Source organism: Octopus bimaculoides, chromosome 18, assembly GCF_046866305.1.
Source record: "Octopus bimaculoides isolate indiv1 chromosome 18, ASM4686630v1, whole genome shotgun sequence".
Taxonomy (NCBI): Eukaryota; Metazoa; Mollusca; class Cephalopoda; order Octopoda; family Octopodidae; genus Octopus; species Octopus bimaculoides.
The window spans coordinates 15,912,779-15,920,278 of NC_142945.1; the positions used below are offsets into that span (position 1 = coordinate 15,912,779).

Sequence of the window (7,500 nt, forward strand, 5' to 3'; positions counted from 1 at the left end):
TGCTTACGACTAGATTTACTGATAATAAAATGCAAGTGCATTAACAGTGATATATTTCAATGCCATATCACAGAATTATCTCTAGCTATTTTGAGATTACTCAGTCTCACAGGAAATCTCAACGCAGGAGCGAAAGTAGTCCAGCAGATTTTTCTTTTCCACTCCATGAAGATATTGTATATACGATGCTAATACTATGTACAATGTCTGCTAAAAATATTTAGAGGCATAGCTGTATGACTGAGACGTTCGTTCAGCAATCGTCTGGTTTCGGGTTCTGTCGCACTGTGCGGCATCTTCATCAAGTGCCTTCTACTATAGCTATCTCCCGACCAATGTTTTCTGAGGAAATTCGGTGGGCGGAAACTGCATGGAAGCCCATGTTACACACACACACACACACACACACACACACACACACACACATACATACATACATACATACATACATATATACATATATACATACGTGCATGCATACATACATGCATGCATACACACACACACACACACACACACACACACACACATATATATATATATATATATATATATATATATATATATATATGTGAATGTGTCTGTGTTTGTCCTCACACCAGTTCACAACAGGTGTCAGTTTGTTTACGTCCCCGTTATCTATCGGTTTGGGAAAAAAGAACCAATATTGTAAGTACCAGATTTAGAAACGAGTAAGTACTGGGGACGATTTGTTCGATCAAACTCTTTAAGTCGGTGCTCCAGCAGAACCACAGGCCAATGAGTGCAACTTATAATCGAATAAAGGATGAAAGAATGCATTCTGATTCACAGTTAAGCATTATAATAATAACTAGACGATCGCTTCACAGTCACGAAATCGAAGGTTCGATCCCGTCCTCTGACATCTTGGGAATGAAACTATGAGTGAAACTGGGCCGACGGAAACTGTTCGGAAGCCCGTCGATGGAATTCTACATGTAGTTCCATGCTCACAACGGTATCACAACTGTGTCACACCGATTACATTAAGGGTACATATGTCTGCGGAATACTCAGCCACTCACACGCTATTTCAACGAACAGGAAATCCAGTTGATTGAACGACTGGATACTCATCGTCGAAATTGACGGAGATCCATTTACGAACAATAATCTTGCAAACCAACTAACAATTGCCACGCCAGCAGTCCTATCTAATAGTTCTGTGCTTTCCAAAGCTCAAAGCACGACCAATCTTTTTATTAATATGCTAGGTAAGAAATTTAATTAAATTCATAACACTATTCTCGGTGGCATCTTTAGTGCTTCATCTTTTAACCTTTTCACTGCATAATTAGATTTCACGGTTATTCTAGTAATGATGTTAAACATCTACTATATATATGTGTGTATATATATACATATATATGATGAAATAATAAAAAATAAATAAATAGAATTGGTATTTTTTGCAAGTCACGTTGCCTCGATAAATTTGGCATATCTCAAGAAAAAATAGTTACAAACCTGACATTCCTCAACAAAAGATAGTTTGGTATACAAGAATTGCATACCGCAGTTAAGAGTAATGAAATTTTGAGTGGCTACATCTGCTTTCTGCAGTAAAAGAGTTAAAGCATTGTAGGTATGAGGCTAATTACACCGTTATAGCATTTTAATTAGTTTTGCTTGGTGTTATAGTGTGCAGAGGAGGCGCAATGGCTCAGTGGTTAGGGCAGTGGACTCGCGGTCATAGGATCGCGGTTTCGATTCCCAGACCGGGCGTTGTGAGTGTTTATTGAGCGAAAACACCTAAAGCCCCACGAGGCTCCGGCAGGGAATGGTGGTGAACCCTGCTGTACTCTTCCACCACAACTTTCTCTCACTCTTAGTTTCTGTTGTGCCTGTAATTCAAAAGGTCAGCCTTGTCACACTGTGTCACGCTGAATATCCCCGAGAACTACGTTAAGGGTACACGTGTCTGTGGAGTGCTCAGTCACTTGCACGTTAATTTCACGAGCAGGCTGTTCCGTTGATCGGATCAACTGGAGCCCTCGACGTCGTAAGCGACGGAGTGCCAACCACAATATTGTGTGCATAACAATGAATTTGTGAAATGAAAGCTTCTTTATTTTACTCAGTAGTGATTCGATCTCACGAGTTGATATGCACTTGCAGATCGCCCCCCCCCTGGTAAACAAGAAAGAGAAGAAAAAAACCGTTTACCTCATCCTTGCTGTAGAGGGAAACATTTGAAAAGATGGTTTATTTCTGTAGATTATCATAGTTGACTACATGTTTATTATTGTTTTGCATTTATTGTACTGAGAATTGTTCCTCGTGTTTATACATTTATACACACACATGCACGCACGCACACACGTTTATACATGTATATATATTCATATCCACACACACACACACACACACACACACACACACACACACACACACACACACACACATATATACAGGTATACTCATATATAAGCGCATATACATGCATATACGTATACACACACATGTATGTTTATGAGTGAGTGAGTGTGTGTGTGTGAGAAAGGGAGAGAGAGAGAGAGGGAGGGAGACCATGCATCTATATACACCGCACATAGATATATACTTGCATATATATATGTATGTGTGTATGTGTATGCGTGTATATTTGTGTGTGTGTGTGTGTATATGTGTGCATGCGTATATGTTTATGTGCATATTTGTATGTGTGTGTGTGTTGTGTGTGTATGTGTTGTGTGTGTATGTGTTGTGTGTGTATGTGTGTGTATGTGTGTGTATGTGTGTTGGGTCAGATAAATTGCGTGTGTATCCTTGCATCCATCTATCCATCCATCCATACATGCACACGCGCACGCGCGCGCACACACATACACACACACACACACACACACACACACACACACACACACACACACACACACACGTATAATACGTATAATATTGCCGAAAAGAGCATGAACGAGAATGATAATAAACAACAACAACAACAACAACAGCTGGCTGTGTTGGAATTCTCGTTTAAGGATTTCTGCTTTGATGCAAGAATAACTACGTATAATTCTTCGAATAAGCATATCACGTGGTACCTAACATTTGGTGCTAGGTTTCAATCAGGCGTGAAAATATGTATTACATCCTGTTATCTTTTTTGTGAGCACATCTGTATGTATGAAGAATTGTATTTATTGTTCTTTAGCTTCGTTGCCAGCCTTCCTTGAAGAGAATTATATCAAAATCGTGCAATCTGTGGCCACCCTGGATTTCTCTTGCATATTGTGCTATTACGATATACGTTGTGTTCCTTTCTGTGTGAAGACAGTTGCGTTGTCAAATTGAGGGGTGATTTCGTTGCTTTTCCTAGCATATCGACGTTATCTCGTCGGTAGATATGTGCATGTGTTTATGCATGTGTGTGATTACGGTTAAGTTATGTTCGCTAATATCCGATAGGCGGAACCATTTATCCTGATTCTTTTTCTCTCTGTCTCTCCATCTTTTACCTCTCATCCCTTTCCGTTGAAGAGCGTGGGCTCGAAACGTCAAAGACTTTTCCATTTTTTCCGAGCGTCAAACTAATACAGCTGCTTGTTCCCTGACCTGTCTCTGTCTTTTGTTTTCTGTACATATGAACCACACACACACACACACACACACATATATGTGTGTGTGTGTGTATATAAAAGAAATACATATATAATACACACACACATATAAAAAAGATATATATATATATATATATATATATATATATATATATATATATACATATATATATATATTTAATATAATAATATAAATTTAATCAAAAGATTAAATGTGGTACTTAAAATATTTGAGGCACCAGAATTTGGTAGGGTAAGAACCAAAAACAAAATCAAGAGATTTGGTGAATAAAATTTGAAGAAAAGCAACAAAAATTCAATAGGTTATAGCAGTACGTACGTTTCGGACAAACTTCATTTATTCATGTAGTGAGAACACTACATATAATGTGCAATGAAAATGTACTCCTCAGCTGCATAATGGAATTTCATTTTAGAAAGTCATTTTGTAGATGTGTGCAAAAAACAAGAGTAAGAGAAGAAAAAATATCATCTTGACTGGGCTGCTATTCATATATATATATATGCTTGTAAAGACTCGTGACTTAGTAGTTAGAGTGTTAGACTCATTATTGTAAGGTTACAGTTTCGATTCCTAGATGGACAGGTGCGTTGTGATTCTGAGCAAAACATTGCATTTCACGTCACTCCAGTCCCAGCTATGGGAAAATGAATACTAGCCATAACTGGGAGGTAGCGCAGCTAACTTGCATCCCGTTCAGGGGCTTGGGGAAGGGTGCGCATTGTACTCTCGGTTACTTTTTCGCCATGGAAACCGGTTTAAGTTCCTGTAGAATATACACGTACACACGCACGCACGCGCACACACACACACAAACACACACACACACACACATATATATGAACAAAATATAGATTTCAAATTTTGACACAAGGCGAGCAATTTCCAGATAGGGGCTGAGTCAATTAGATTGACCCCAGTGTTCAATTTGTACTTATTTTATCGACTGTGAAGGGATGGAAGGCAAAGGCGACCCCAGCGGCAATTGAACCCAGAACATTTGCTCAGCATGCTCACGATTTTGCCAGCTCGCCGCCTTCTGTATGAACAAAATATAACGGCCAAAACTTTTAGTATATGCAACATGCAATATTGTGCACACGCAAATACTAACTTGGGGTAGAAAAAAGAGAATCACGCTCATTAACAGGATTTGAACCACGGACCTTGATATTGATCAAGCCATGCGGACATAGCGCCACTTCCATTATAAAATTTGACCTAAATGGTGATATACATATTTTGATTGAAAGTTTTTCAAGTATTGTTGTGTTTCGGAGATCATTTTGTCAGTCGTTTAATACTTGTAAGAAAAGTTACTTCTACTGATGTCCCAACATAAATTATCAGAAAGTCACCTGATTTTTTCAACCAGAACTAATTCCTAGATAAAGAAGAATGTTACATTCACGTCTAATATATATATATATATATATATATATATATATATATATATATATATATATATATATATATATATATATATATATATATATATATATATATATATATATATATATATATATATTTATATATTTATATATATTTATAAAGAGTGTTTAGACATTATAACCATCTGATATGTTGGATGCTAGAAAGTAGCTAAGTGGCTGATAAATTAATTGCAGAAGAGGCGAGATGCTTATGGAGATTAAAAAGTTTAGTGAAAGAGCAGATATACACAAATGCAAATAGATAAACTGCTATGATTCAATGAAGATGGTAATCTGATTTATGGGTTATTTATTGTCATTAACACAGGGTCATGGTAAGTACGCTCCGTATAATAGCATATCCTGCAAGCGCTCAGTGACGAGTTAGCCGGTGGAGATAGAAACTATATGCTACATTTAAAATAGCAGAAACCTTTGTAGAATTTAATCTGAGGCTATGGAATGGCAGCTGTTCAGTGATGCAATTGGTAACGTGGTCACTCAGTAAGCGGTAGAGGCATGGATTTAACATCGTTCGGAGCTCTATTTTTTTCTGTCTTAAATTGATGTTTATAATGTCTGTGTCATTCATCTAAAATACACTTGTTATCTTTTATCTTTTACTTGTTGCAGTAATTTGACTGCAGTCATGCTGGGGTACTGCCTTAAAGGGTTTTAGTCGACTAATTTTTTAAAGCCTAATTCTCATTCTCTCAGTTTCTTTTGCCAAACTGCTAAGTTACGGGGACATAAACCCATCAACGCTGGTTGCCAAGTGGTGACGACGGACAAACACAGACACAAAGACACACACATAGATACTATATATTGGGTCATCCCACAGATAATGCGGTTTTTTAATTGCATGAACTAAAAGTCGGAGGGGATGGGATAAACTACCTGCATCAACTTGCTATAAAATCAGGTAGTAATTTTATCTTGTACTTATTCTTAGTGCAAGTTTTGAAGAATGCAGTTCAATTTTAACAGTTATTTTTTCGAAGCTATAATGGAAGTGACAAAGGAGCATATTCGGCATATTTTGCTTTATGAGCTCAATAAAGACAACAACGCAACGCAAAGTGCAAGGAACATTAACGCAGTATATGGGGATCGGACAATAAGCATAAGCCAGAGTCAACAGTGATTCCAGAAATTCCGAGCTGGAAACTACAGCTTTGAAGACGAGCCTCATCTTGGAAGATCTGTGGATCCGTACTTTAGTGTCATTTTTATGTATAATTGTATACAAAAAACGAGAAACGTTAATTAAAAAAAATCACTGAATGCGTTTAAGTAGAGTATCACGTTTGTTTTCGCAAGGAAAGGTTAAGCTGTGACTTGGAGGTTTCATCGGTTGTTGACCGTTCGTCAGACTGACGATGCCAACAAACTTCGAAACCTTTGTCAAACTTTTCCATGTATGTATATATGTATGTATGTATGTATGTATGTATGTATGTGGGTAGACAGGTATGTACGTATGTATGTATGCATGCATGTATGTTTGGATGTATGTTTGCATGTGTATGTAAGTACATATATACATCTATATTGAAAGAGAGAGAGAGAGAGTGGGGGAGAGGAAGAGAGGGAGAAAGAGAAAGTGAGAGAGAGCATGAGAGAGATAGTTTTATTTAATATACTCTCGTCTTTGTCGTCATTGTTGACTGCGTTATTTCTTATAGCTTAATTTAGTTATATGCGCGCGCGTATTTAAACTTTCATACATCTTTTACATGTATCAGTAATCAGACAGGAGCCATGTTTGGGCACCGCCTTGAAGAACATTTTGTCGAATGTATTGACCCTAATATTTATTTCTTTTAAAGCCTGGTACTTATTCTATCGTTGTCTTTTGCCGAACCGCTAATTTACGGAGACGTAAACACACGAGCACCGGTTATCAAATAGTGATAGTGGGGAGACTAAAACAAACACAAAGACACACACACACACACACACACACACACACACACACACACACACACACGCACACACACACACCAGTCTCCGTCAACCAAATCCACTCACAAGGCTTTGGTCGGCCTGAGGCTATGGTAGAAGACATTTACCCATGATGCCATTCAGTGGGATTGAACTAGGAACCAAGTGGTTGGGAAGTATGCTTCTTACCACACAACCACGCCTGCGCCTGTATTTATAAAACATACATACACATTTTCTCTTTCTATTTCTCTCCCTCTCTTTCTCTCTCTCTCACACACGCAGACATAAGCGTTGTGTATATGTGTATAAACAAATGTAGGCTCATAAAAATGTATGTATTGACATATATGAATGCTGTATGCACATATTTTTCCATTTCTCAATCCAATCTTTACTTTATTTATTCTATCACTAGGGAGGAGCAAGTCGTCGTCGTCGTCGACCACCGAACGCCATCATTTCCACACAGCAAACATTAAGCGGCCAGCTGCTTTACTGCGCACGCGCACCGCAT

At 37.9% G+C, this 7,500-nt stretch overlaps 1 protein-coding gene across 1 annotated transcript in view; it reads left to right on the forward strand.

Moving 5' to 3' along the window:
• The window catches only part of LOC106870641 (uncharacterized), a 110,539-nt gene that overhangs the window by 23,338 nt on the left and 79,701 nt on the right, over positions 1-7,500 (forward strand). The window contains exon 2 of the mRNA XM_089365996.1: positions 7,402-7,500. This exon is cut by the window's right edge and continues 284 nt beyond it. The gene's annotated coding sequence lies outside the window, so the exon portion shown is untranslated. The remainder of the gene's footprint in view (positions 1-7,401) is intronic.